Source organism: Rhinoderma darwinii, chromosome 3 (assembly GCF_050947455.1).
Source record: "Rhinoderma darwinii isolate aRhiDar2 chromosome 3, aRhiDar2.hap1, whole genome shotgun sequence".
NCBI lineage: Eukaryota > Metazoa > Chordata > Amphibia > Anura > Rhinodermatidae > Rhinoderma > Rhinoderma darwinii.
This window is the reverse complement of record NC_134689.1, coordinates 230,793,724-230,807,130: the sequence shown is the minus strand read 5'-3', so window position 1 is coordinate 230,807,130 and position 13,407 is coordinate 230,793,724. Positions and strand designations below refer to the sequence as shown.

At 44.6% G+C, this 13,407-nt stretch overlaps 1 pseudogene; it reads left to right on the top strand.

Annotated features, from left to right (window-relative positions):
• The first annotated feature begins 12,194 nt into the window (after positions 1 to 12,194).
• Positions 12,195 to 12,279, top strand: LOC142751149 (U2 spliceosomal RNA; annotated as a pseudogene).
• The last annotated feature ends 1,128 nt before the right edge of the window (positions 12,280 to 13,407 follow it).

The following is a 13,407-nucleotide window of genomic DNA, read 5'->3' as shown; positions in this document are numbered from 1 at the left end:
CTGCACCTGCTCCTAGGTTTGATAGAGTGACTCGATCTGCTACCACTCAGGCTGGTAGGCTTAGGAGTGGGAGAACCTATCATAGCCTGGCCAGACGGTTCTTGCTCCCGCCCTCGGTCTATTTATACCTTCATTTCCTGCTTGTCTTTGCCTGTGATTCTATCCTGTTTCCTGGCACTGCTGCTCCTGATATTATTATTGACCTTGCTTCATTTTGACCCTGGCTTTACCTACTACGCTCCTGCTCTGCGTTTGGTACCTCGTTCACTCCTGGTTTGACTCGGCTCGTTCTCTACGCCTGTTGCTCACGGTGTTGCCGTGGGCAACTGCCCCATTTCCCTTAGCTTCTGTGTACCCTTGTCTGTTTGTCTGTCGTGTACATATTGAGCATAGGGACCGTCGCCCAGTTGTATGCCGTCGCCTAGGACGGGCCGTGCAAGTAGGCAGGGACTGAGTGGCGGGTAGATTAGGGCTCACCTGTCTGTCTCCCTACCCAATCATTACAGAGATTGTGGGACAATCCAGTATCAGAGACAGATTCCAAGTCTCTTTTGACCAACTGGAGGACATACAGAGAGTGGGGGAAAATGTTGTGATCGGCGTTTGGGGTCGTTTGGGGTCACTATCAGCATCCTGTTCATCGAGGAGAGATACTAAGGCGTCCATAGCCTGTCTTTCAGCTGGTGAGTCAACCTGGTATATATAGTCTCGCCTACTGAAATGTATCTTAAAAAGAAGTTTACGAGAAAATAGTGCAAGATCTTTAATTGCGGTGAACAAATCAAATTTGCCCGTGGGCGAGAACGATAAACCCTTTTGTAAAACTTCAACCTGGGGAGGTGTAAGGACGTATGAAGATAAATTTATTACCTTTAAAATCCCCTCTTTTTCTTGTCCCTGTTGAAGTTCCCTCCTGTTTTTCTTTTTACCGAAGGTGTTCTCAGGTTGTAATTGGGGTCTCCATCTGTGAGGGCTCGGGGTCTGTCTAAAAAACCGCATTCCTCGACAGAAACTAAAGATGTCGAGGATGATGAACGCGAAAAAGATCGGGTTCTATCTTTTATTATTCCAACGATAAACTTTAATTGATTGGAAATCACCTAAGTCTCGTTGAAATTTCTTGATCTTGAGGTCCTGTATATTTTTTTCCCACTTAATGAGATCTTCCTCTACTGATTTATCAAAAATCACAAGATCTTCCTTGGCCAGGGTTTGTTGGATTTTATCCTTATGGAGATCAATCTCCTTCTCCAATGACTCAAATTTTTTGCGATCTGCTCCAATAAGTAACTCCAATAAAGTGTGTGAACACCTAGTAAGAGTATCCTCCCATTTAGAGACAAAGCTGGGATCCTCTCCCTCCAAAGTAGGGAAAACCTGTACATGCAAACCTCTAGGCAAAATAATCTTATGTAGATAATTCTCAAGTGCAGCCTTATTCCACCACACCTTAGTACGCCTTTCAAGAAGTTCTCGAATTTTAAGCTTCAAACCCTTAATGTCACCATTCTCTGAAACCCCTGCTAATCGCTCTCCAAATATGGATCCAAGACGTGTGATCCAGTCTTTATCACGTTTTCTAAAGTTCATGTATCCAGAGGTAATATCTGTGAACACAGACACAAATTATAGTAAACCTACAAGAAACCTCAAAAAAAAGAAGAAAAGGGGGTCCCCAACAAACTGCAGAAACAACCTAGAAGCATTAAAGCACAGGGGACATAACACCCCAATGGAATGTGTAAATATATAACTACCACATATTGTGAAAAATATAAATCTTTATTTATGAACGACAATACATGGTATCACTGAAATATAAAATTAGCTAGATAAAGCTGGTCATACACGGAGAGCAGCAGCAAAAAGGTATAGATGTAAATATACCATGAGGTAAACAGACATAACCCATTTCAAACCTAATATCCCATGCCTAATAACACCATGTATATCAGGGGTCTCAAGCACGCGGCCCGCGGGCCGCATGCGGCCTCTGGGGCTGTCATCTGCGGCCCGCGGGACACAGAGCCGCTAGTATCGGCTTTGCTCCGAGACTCTGGAATTCCCTGACATCGCTGTCCACATATGAACAGCGATGTGTGGGGCTTCCCCAGAGCGGAGTCCTGTGCAGAGTGCTAGTACAGGCTCTGCTCCGGGACTCTGTGGAATTCCCTGACATCGGTGTCGATGTTTGGACACACGATGTCTGGGGCTTCCCCAGTTCCGGAGTTCCGTGCAGAGCGCTAGTACAGGCTCTGCTCCGGGACTCTGTGGAATTCCCTGACATCGCTGTCCATATATGGACAGTGTGTCAGGGTCTTCCCCATAGCGGAGTCCCGGGCAGAGCGCTAGTATCGGCTCTGCTCCGGGACCCTGACGAATTCCCTGACATCGGTGTCCATATATGGACAGTGTGTCAGGGTCTTCCCCAGAGCAGAGTCCCGGGTAGAACGTTAGTACAGGCTCTGCTCCGGGACTCTGGAATTCCCTGACATCGCTGTCCACATATGAACAGCGATGTCTGGGGCTTCCCCAGAGCCGGAGTCCCGTGCAAAGCGCTAGTATCGGCTCTGCTCCTGGACTCTGTGGAATTACCTGACATCGCTGTCCATTTTTTGACACACGATGTCTGGGGCTTCCCCAGAGCCGGAGTCCCCGGCAGAGCACTAGTATAGGCTCTGCTCTGGGACTCTGGGGAAGCCTCTGACATTGCTGTCCATACATCGACAATGATGTCAGGGGCTTTCCCAGAGCAGGAGCCCCAGTGATGTCAGGAGCACAGCTGGAGTCCCAGGAAGAGACTACTAGTGCTCTGCCCGGGTCTCCAGCTCTTGGGTTACCCCTGACATCCATGTCCATATATGGACAGTGATGTCAGGAGCAGAGCTGGAATCCCAGGCAGATTGCTAGAAGCGGCTCTGCTCCAGGACTCCAGCTCTGGGCAAGCCCCTGATATCACTGTGGCAGCATCTGCGGAGGGCACTGTGGCAGCATCTGCAGAGGGCACTGTGGCAGCATCTACGAGGGCACTTTGGCAGCATCTTCGAGCGCACTGCGGCAGCATCTACAGAGGACACTGTGGCATTATCAAGGGGTTTGTTGCATTATCTACAGAGGGCACTGTGGCAGCATCTACAAAGGACTCTGTGGCAGCATCTACAGAGGACTCGGTGGCAGCATCTACGGAGGACTCGGTGGCAGCATCTACAGAGGGCACTGCGGCAGCATCCACAGAGGGCACTGCGGCAGCATCCATGGAGGGCACTGCGGCAGCATCCACGGAGGGCACAGTGGCAGCATCCACAGAGGGCACAATGGCAGCATCCACAGAGGGCACTGCGGCAGCATCCACAGAGGGCACTGCGGCAGCATCCACAGAGGGCACTGCGGCAGCATCCACCGAGGGCACTGTGGCACTATCTAAAAAGCGGCTGCCCAATCTTGACATGTGTGTCTGCCAAACGCTGCTAACTGAGCCGCCGGACTGCATTTAGCGACACTTAAACTGGAAAACTAGATTGTTGAAATAAGCACGTGGAGAATTCTCTCAAATTTTAAACCTAGTGGTATTATTATAGTAATGTAGTGTTATAGTAGTTCAAATAAGTAATTGATTAACAATAATTTTGTATTGTATCCAATTTGAAAGTAATGCGGAGCGTCAACTTTCCATTTTTTCTATATGCGGTCCACTTACCCGGCCGAGTTTGAGACCCTGTTCTAAAGGGTGTCCGTGGTATAGTACAAAATATCCGCACTCCAACATTGCCTAATCTTTGATTTCTTCACTAGTCCCATATGTAGTAAAGACTCAAAAATGTCATAGTTTACGCTCTAATTACAGGGTCTACTAGTGGGGGCTAGCAAATGATGATGTGGGGTTTAGGTGAAGAACTGCTGCACATATAACATAGTCTGGGTCGTCGTTTTGCATTATTGCGTTCCGAGAGTCATAACTTTTTATTTTTCCGTTGAAGAGCTGTGTGAGTGCTTTATTTTCACGGGTCGAGCTTTAGTTTCTATTAGTATCATTTTGGGGTACATGCGAGACTAAAAAACAGAAATTCTGTAACTTTTTTTAATAAATTTTAACGGCGTTCTCTGTGCAGTATAAGCAACATGTTTACTTTATTCTGCGATTCGATACGATTACGGCAATACCAAATTTATATTGTTTTAATATGTTTTACAACTTTTACACAATAAAAATACTTTTTTCTAAATAAAGTAATGTTTTAGTGTCACCATATCCTGAGAGCCATAACTTTTTTATTTTATTGTAACAGAGCTGTGTGAGGGCTTGTTTTTTGCGTGACAAAATGTAGTTTGTATTGGTACCATTTTGGGGTACTTACAACTTTTTGATCACTTTTTATTCAGTTTTTCTGGAAACAACGTAAAAAAAATATGGAAATTCTGCTATTGTTTTTTATTTTATGTTTTTACTGTGTTTTTATAGGTCAGGCTGATATGAACACGGAGATAGCTATTATGTATTGTTTACTTTTATTTTTTCATTTTTTTTTTCTAATTATAAAGGATTTGATCAGAGAAACAGGGCAATTATTTTTTTATTACATAAAACTTGTACTTATTTATCTAAAACATTTTTTTTACTTTTTTTCACTTTTTCTTCTACACTTACTTGGGGACTTGAAGATCTGATCTTCTGATCCCCTGTATAATACACAGCACTACTTATGTTTGTACTTGTGTAGTGCAGTGTATTGTAACTGTCATTTTACAACTGACAGTTAAGCCTATTACGACCTGCATTGGGCAGGACCTAATAAGCTTCCGTACCTGGAAACCAGGAAGCCGTTGCTAGGCTTCCTGTTTGCCAAGGCAACCATCGGCACCCCGCTATTTTTCGTGTGGGGCCAACGAGCAACAGAGGGAGCCCCCTCCCTCTATGTCAATCACTTAAATGCCACTGTTGCTATTGACAACGGCATTTAATGGGTTAAACGGCAGCGATTGGAGAGAACTGTGATCACCGCCGTTGCAGTGGGATGTCGGCTGTATATTGCATCCGACACCTGCTGAAGATGAAGAGCGCACAACTCCTGTGCCCGCTTCATCCTCAGGGCATTACTGTACGCCCATTTGTGGGAACGCACCGCTAAAAAGGACGTTCAGTAACGCCCATTTGCAGGAAGGGGTTCATGAGCAATTAGCATATAGTGTGCACCATTTAAAAGTTGATTTTATAGATTTTGCTGCATCTGAAAAAAAAACATACAAGGGAATGTTTGGAAATATTGTCAGGTCACGTATTACCGCATGGTGACAGTTCAAGGGGTTAAAACTACTTGACAGGTTCCCATTAAATATACAATGATATGAATATAATTTCATCTGCCCTGCAATTTTGTTATTATAAATAATGTATATCCTATATAATTACATCACCAGAAGAAAGCTCTGACATATATATGTCACTAGAACCAAGCTCAGTACATAAATACAGCACCAGAACAAAGCTCAGTACATATATACAGCACCAGACCCAAGTGCAGTACATATATACAGCACCAGAACAAAGCTCATACATAAATACAGCCCCAGAACCAAGCATAAAACATAAATGCAGCACCAGAACAAAGCTCAGTACATAAATACAGTACAGGAACCAAGCTCAGTACATATATGCAGCCCCAGAACAAAGCATAATACATAAATACAGCCCGAAAGCCAAGCTCAGTACATATATACAGCCCCAGAACCAAACATAATACATAAATACAGCACCAGAACCAAGCTCAGCACATATATACAACAGCAGAACCAATCTAAGTAAATAAATACATCCCAGAACCAAGCTCAGTACTTATATACAGTAGCAGAAACAACCTTAGTACATAAATACGGCACCAGCACAAATACAACTCAATTTAGTGCAACCCCTGCCTTGTAGGTTTGAACGGCATAAATCTATACAGTGAAGGAAATAAGTATTTGAGCCCTTGCTGATTTTGTAAGTTTGCCCTTTGTCAAAGACATGAACAGTCTAGAATTTTTAGGCTAGCTAATTTTACCAGTGAGAGATAGATTATATTTTTAAAAAAAAAACAGAAAATCACATAGTCAAAATTATATATATTTATTTGCATTGTGCACAGAGAAATAAGTATTTGATCCCTTTGGCAAACAAGACTTAATACTTGGTGGCAAAATCCTCGTTGGCAAGCACAGCAGTCAGACGTTTTTGTAGTTGATGATGAGGTTTGCACACATGTTAGATGGAATTTTGGCCCACTCCTCTTTGCAGGTCATCTGTAAATCATTAAGATTTCGAGGCTGTCGCTTGGCAACTCGGATCTTCAGCTCCTTCCATAAGTTTTCGATGGGATTAAGGTCTGGAGACTGGCTAGGCCACTCCATGACCTTAATGTGCTTCTTTTTGAGCCGCTCCTTTGTTGCCTTGGCTGTATGTTTCGGGTCATTGTCGTGCTGGAAAACCCAGCCACAAGCCATTTTTAATGTCCTGGTGGAGGGAAGGAGGTTGTCACTCAGGATTTGACGGTACATGGCTCCATCCATTCTCCCATTGATGCGGTGAAGTAGTCCTGTGCCCTTAGCAGAGAAACACCCCCAAAACATAATGTTTCCACCTCCATGCTTGACAGTGGGGACGATGTTCTTTGGGTCATAGGCAGCATTTCTCTTCCTCCAAACACGGCCAGTTGAGTTAATGCCAAAGTGCTCAATTTTAGTCTCATCTGACCACGCACCTTCTCCCAATCACTCTCAGAATCATCCAGATGTTCATTTGCAAACTTCAGACGGGCCTGTACATGTGCCTTCTTGAGCAGGGGGACCTTGCGGGCACTGCAGGATTTTAATCCATTACGGCGTAATGTGTTAACAATGGTTTTCTTGGTGACTGTGGTCCCAGCTGCCTTGAGATCATTAACAAGTTCCCCCCGTGTAGTTTTCGGCTGAGCTCTCACCTTCCTCAGGATCAAGGATACCCCACGAGGTGAGATTTTACATGGAGCCCCAGATCGATGTCGATTGACAGTCATTTTGTATGTCTTCCATTTTCTTACTATTGCACCAACAGTTGTCTCCTTCTCACCCAGCGTCTTACTTATGGTTTTGTAGCCCATTCCAGCCTTGTGCAGGTCTATGATCTTGTCCCTGACATCCTTAGAAAGCTCTTTGGTCTTGCCCATGTTGTAGAGGTTAGAGTCAGACTGATTAATTGAGTCTGTGGACAGGAGTCTTTTATAAAGGTGACCATTTAAGACAGCTGTCTTTAATGCAGGCACCAAGTTGATTTGGAGCGTGTAACTGGTCTGGAGGAGGTTGAACTCTTAATGGTTGGTAGGGGATCAAATACTTATTTCTCTGTGCACAATGCAAATAAATATATATAATTTTGACTATGTGATTTTTTATTTTTTTTTTTATATATAATCTATCTCTCACTGGTAAAATTAAGCTAGCCTAAAAATTTTAGACTGTTCATGTCTTTGACAGTGGGCAAACTTACAAAATCAGCAAGGGATCAAATACTTATTTCCTTCACTGTAGTTGCCAGAATGGCCCGAACAATGGTAAGAATATGCTGGTAGTTGCTATATCACAAAAGAAAAATCATACCACCCCAAAATCTCGGTGCAGATGATACAGTGACTACAGTACTGATTAGAGGCAGAATAAACATTTAAAGAGGCTCTGTCACCACATTATAAGTGCTCTATCTCTTACATAATTAGTTTGTCGCTATAATGTAGGTAACAGCAGTGGTTTTTATTTAGAAAAACTATCTAATTCACCAAGTTATGAGGGATTTTAGCTTTATGCTAATCACTTTCTTAATGCCCAACTGGGCGTGTTTTTACTTTTGACCAAGTGGGCGTTGTGGAGATCAGCGTCATACACTCCTCTCCATTAATTTACTTTGCACATAGTGATCCTGCGTTGTTCACTATGTGCTGTCACATACTCACACATTAACGTTACTGAAGTGTCTTGACAGTGAATAGACATCACTTCCAGCCAGGACGGGATGTCTATTCACAATCCCGACACTATGTTAACCTTACAGCACAGCAAGCGTGATCTCACTGTAAGCTGTCATTTACAGCGTGATCTCGCAAGATTACGCTTGCTGTGCTGTAAGTCCCACACAAACATTACCGAAGTGTCGGGATTGTGAATAGACTTCCCGTCTTGGCTGGAAGTGATGTCTATTCACTGTCCACTGTCAGGACACTTCAGTAACGTTAATGTGTGACAGCACATAGTGAACAATGCAGGATCACTATGTGCAGAGTAAATGAATGGAGAGAAGTGTATGATGCTGATTGGTCAGCGTCATACACTTCTCTCCACATTGCCCACTTGGTCAAAAGTAAAAACATACCCAGTTGGGCATTAAGAAAGTCATTAGCATGAAGCTAAAATCGCTCATAACTTGGTGAAAATAGATTGTTTTTCTAAATAAAAAACACTGCTGTTACCTACATTATAGCGCCGCTCTCATTATCTAAGAGATAGGGCACTTACAATGTGGTGACAGAGCCTCTTTAAGTGACTCACAGGTGGTGTCTTCTTAGATACTAGTTGTTATTTTTCTCTTTTCTTCTCCATCCGGTCCAGACCTCTGTGATAACTTCTCCGGCCACAGCCCATTTCTTCAGTTTTCCGCTCAGATGTCTTCAGCTTCTCACTTTTCAAACATTTCTGCACCTATAAACGAAGATAAAATTCTCATGGTGCCACACACTACGCCCCAAAATATAATAGAGCCATGCACTGTGTCCCGTATTATAATAGCACCATACACTGTGTCCCTGATTATAATAGCACCATACACTGTGTCACACACACACACACACACACACACACACACACACAGTGCCTCATGTAGTTAGTGCCCCACATAGAGCCCACTGTAAATAGTGCCCCCCGTAGAGCCCCCTAGAGACAGTGCCCCACATAGAACCCTCTGTAGACAGAGCCCCACATAGAGCCCCCTGTAGACAGTGCCCCACATAGAGCCCCCTGTAAACAGTGCCCCACATAGAGCCCCTTGTAGAGAGTGCCCCACATAGAGCCCCCTGTAGATAGTGCCCAACATAAAGCTCCCTGTAGATATTGCCCCTACATAGATCCCCCTGTAAATAGTGGCACCCATAGATCCCCTTTAGATATTAGCCCCTATAGATAGTGCACCACATATAGATACCCTGTAGATAGTGCCCCACATATAGCCCCCTGTAGATAGTGTCCCACATATAGCCCCCCTGTAGATAGTGCCCCACATATAGCCCTCCTGTAGATAGTGACCCACATATAGTCCCCTGTAGATAGTGACCCACATATAGTCCCATATCGTTAACAAAAAAAAACAACTTTACATACACATCTTATCCCGTTCCCGCACCGTCCTCTTGCAATGCAGGCCTGCTCTCTTCTGAGTAGGTTTTCTGGGGCTGAATGACGCAATGACTTCATCGTGCCGCTTGCGTCATTAAAAGGCGCTTAATAGCAGGGCAAGGCATTCTGCCCTGCCAATCATCGCCTTTCAATGACTCAAGCAGCACGATGACATCATCGTGTCGCTTACGTCGTTGAAATGCGCTGATTGCCCGAGTGCTGTTCCCTTCTATTCAACGACGCTCCATTTAACGTGCCCTTCCATTCGCGCTGCTTACGTCATTCAAAGGCGCTGAATGCAGTGCTTATGCATGTAATTGCAGGAGGTGGTGGTAGCTGGTTTCAGTGGCACCGACCGCTTCAGGCGAGATGCTCATCTTGCCTCATGGAAGGTGTGGCCCTGGTTGTTGATAAGGAAAACGAACAATACCACAACTCAATGGGAGTAATCCATTAAAACTAGATTTCTGTATGGGTTTTAACCCCTTGTTGACAGTTATGTCATAGCCGGACTGAGCCCGCTCCATGCTCAGGAGGTTTTGGCTGTATGTTACAGCTGACACCTCACACTAACGGCTGGGATTACAGATAACTCTGTTCCGGCCATTTAAATGCTTAGAAGCCTCGGACAATAGCAAGAGAGACAGCCTCCTCTGACAGCCCATCAACATGATCACAGGATGCCAATGGTTAAGGCTACCAGATCTGCCATCTTTGTGCTCCTATTAAAGGGGTTTTCCACTTTCTGACAAGTGACGACCTATCCACTGGATTGGTCATTAGTATATGATTGGTGCGTGTCTGTGTCCTGCACCGATCCGCCACTCCGGCTGCATCCGGGCACCAGATGATTTTGCCAGAAGCAGATGGCTCCGGTCAAAGAATAGCGGCTGAGCTGCAGTATTGCAGCTCTGCTCTTATTCAAGTGACTAGGAGCAGAGCTTCAGTTCTGTCGAACGGCCGCTATGCAGTGGTCGGAGCCATTAGCTTGCGGCTCCAACTACTGCATCTCGTTCCAATAATCCGGTGCACGTAGGTAGCCGGATTTGCGGATCAGTGTGGGGTCCGGGTGTTGGACATGCACCGATCATATACTGATGACCTATCCGGTGGATAGGTCATCAGTTTTCAGAAAGTGGACAACCCCTTTAAAGAGGCTCTGTCAACACATTATAAGTGCCCTATTTCCTATATAAGGAGATCGGCGCTATAATGTAGGTGACAGTGATGCTTTTTATTTTTGAAAAACTATCTATTTTAAACCACTTTATTAGCTTCATGCTAATGAGTTTCTTAATGCCCAATTGGGCGCATTTTTACTTTTGACCAAGTGGGCGTTGTAAACAGGAGTGTATGACAGTGACCAATCAGTGACCAGTCAGCGTCATACACTTCTCCCCATTCATTTACACAGCAGCATCGTGTTCTTACTAGAACACGATGTGCAGCCACATACACACACATTAACGTTAATCAAGTGTCCTGATAATGAATATACAGCCAGGACATCATGTGTATTCAGAATCCTGACACTTCTGAATCTTTTCTGTGAGATTCCAGCAAGCCACGCGTAATCTCACGAGATTACGATGTAAACGAGATTTTGTTTCCCTTGCTGGAAATCTCACAGAAAAGATTCAGAAGTGTCAGGATTCTGAATACACATGACGTCCTGGCTGGGGATAATGTATATTCATTATCAGAGGACACTTGATTAACGTTAATGTCTGTGTATGTGGCTGCACATCGTGTTCTAGTAAGAACGCGATGCTGCTGTGTAAATGAATGGAGAGGAGTGCATGACACTGATTGATCAGCGTCATACACTCCTCTGTATAACGCCCACTTGGTCGAAAGTAAAAACACGCCCACTTGGGCATTAAGAAACTCATTAGCATAAAGCTAAAAATCGCTAATAAAGTGGTTTAAAATAGATCGTTTTTCTAAATAAAAAGCATCACTGTCACCTACATTATAGCGCCACTCTCCTTATGTAGGAGATAGGGCACTTATAATGTGGTGACAGAGCCTCTTTAAGTCCTATTAATGGTGCATTGAAAAACAAACCCTCATAGATCAATGGACAAATAAAAAAGTTATGGCTTTTGGAAGGTGGGGAGGAAAAAACGAAAATGAAAAAAGGGTTGCGGCAGAAAGGAGTTAATACAGAACCGTGTGCAAAGTCTTCTACACTAATCTCTACAAACTTAAAGGTGCAACATAAATGAGGGTGGAACAGCTGCGATTCCCACCAATCTCAAAAAAAATTGGGCCCAGACTCAACCTTGCTGCAATGGAAAGTTGGCTGCTAATGGAAGTTCATCGCTCTATTGACCAGGTCTGCGCAAGAACCCACTCATTTTGGGATATCGCTAGGGACAACCCCTATATAACTCACTGTCCCTGATATCTTTGATTATAGAAATTTTACTATTAGTTTACCTTGCCTATGTGTCTAAGCCGAGACTAGGCATACAGCTTCATTATCATTGACCTTCCAAAAGAGTAACGTAAATACTGTCATTGGCAGTAAAATAAAGATTTAAAGAGTACTTGTCATTATATATTTTTTCCCATAAGTAAATTAACAGTACAAGCCCGGATAAGAAACTTTCAATTATATTTTATTACAGAGAAATTCTTACCAGCCCCCCCCCCCCCCCCCCACCTCATGTCTGTACCTGTCCACTCACTTTAAATTTTGAAAAGGCAACAATGAGACAGATAATCAACATTACGGAGAAACAGATTACAGCTTGAGCTAATAGATATCTATGGAGAAGGGAGAGTGTGTCTACTACATGTTCGCTTCTCGGCCTTTAGGCTAAGATCAAGTGTAGTATCTGTTCATATTAGTCCTTATAAGGGCAGATAGCTCAGAGAACCACAAGGGGCTATTATCATTAGCTTAGCGATCAAAGAGCGTTCCAGACGAAGCTGGCGACGAACTGCGGAGAAAGAACCAGCAAAGACGACGATCCAGAAGGGAGAATCGTCATAGGGGAAGAAGCTTCGGGACATCGCTGCCGGGAAGAAGAACTGCGACAGAGAGCTTTGGAGAAGAACCGCTGCTGAAGGGGATCTTCAAAGAAGCTCGGCCGCAGAAGAAGAAGCTCGACGAGGAACTGCTGCGGAAGAAATTTTGTGGAAGAACCTCGGCCAGCAGGGAGAAGATTAGTATTCAGTGAAGAAGGAGGTGATGGAAGTCATCACAGACTACTACCGAAGCCTCTACTCCATGAAGACCACTGACCCCGAAGCTGCCGATAAATTCCTGTCAGTTATCACTAACCACCTTGATCCTGCAGGTACAGAGGCTAAGGATGTTCCTCTGATGGTGGAGGAGCTGCTATCTGCTGCTAAATCCTTCAGACCCGGCAGGACCCTGGGCAGTGACGGTCTCCCAGCAGAGCTCTATGTAGTGCTGGGGGACCTGATCTGTCCGGACCTGCTGGAGCTCTATGGGGAGATGGTGGTGGAGGGCAGAATGCCGCTATCATTGAGAGAAGGCATGATCACGATCTTGTATAAGCAGAAGGGGGAGAGATGTGACTTGAAAAACTGGCGTCCCATCTCTCTACTGAACGTGGACTACAAGATCCTCGCCAAAGTATTGGCCAACAGACTGAAGGTTGTCATCGGACGAATCATCGGATTGGACCAAACCGAGGGACACGATGCATTATATGCAAAACCGCCGTACACACGTGGCCCTGTTCAATCTTGATGAGGAGAAGGCTTTTGACCGGGTCTCTCAAAAATTTATGGGTAAGGCTCTGCGTAGGCTGTGGCTTGGCAGGATGTTCTGTTTGTATGTTAACCTAATGTGTTCTGACATTTACAGCACGGTGTTGGGGATCGGCTGGAGGACTTACCTCTTTCCTGTAATGTCGGAGGTTAGACAAGGCTGTCCCCTTTCACCTCTCCTTTTTGTCTGTGTTATAGAGCTCTTCGCAGAGGCTATCCGGCAGAATGGAGAGATCAGAGGGATCACTGCACCAGGTCCAGGACACTTCG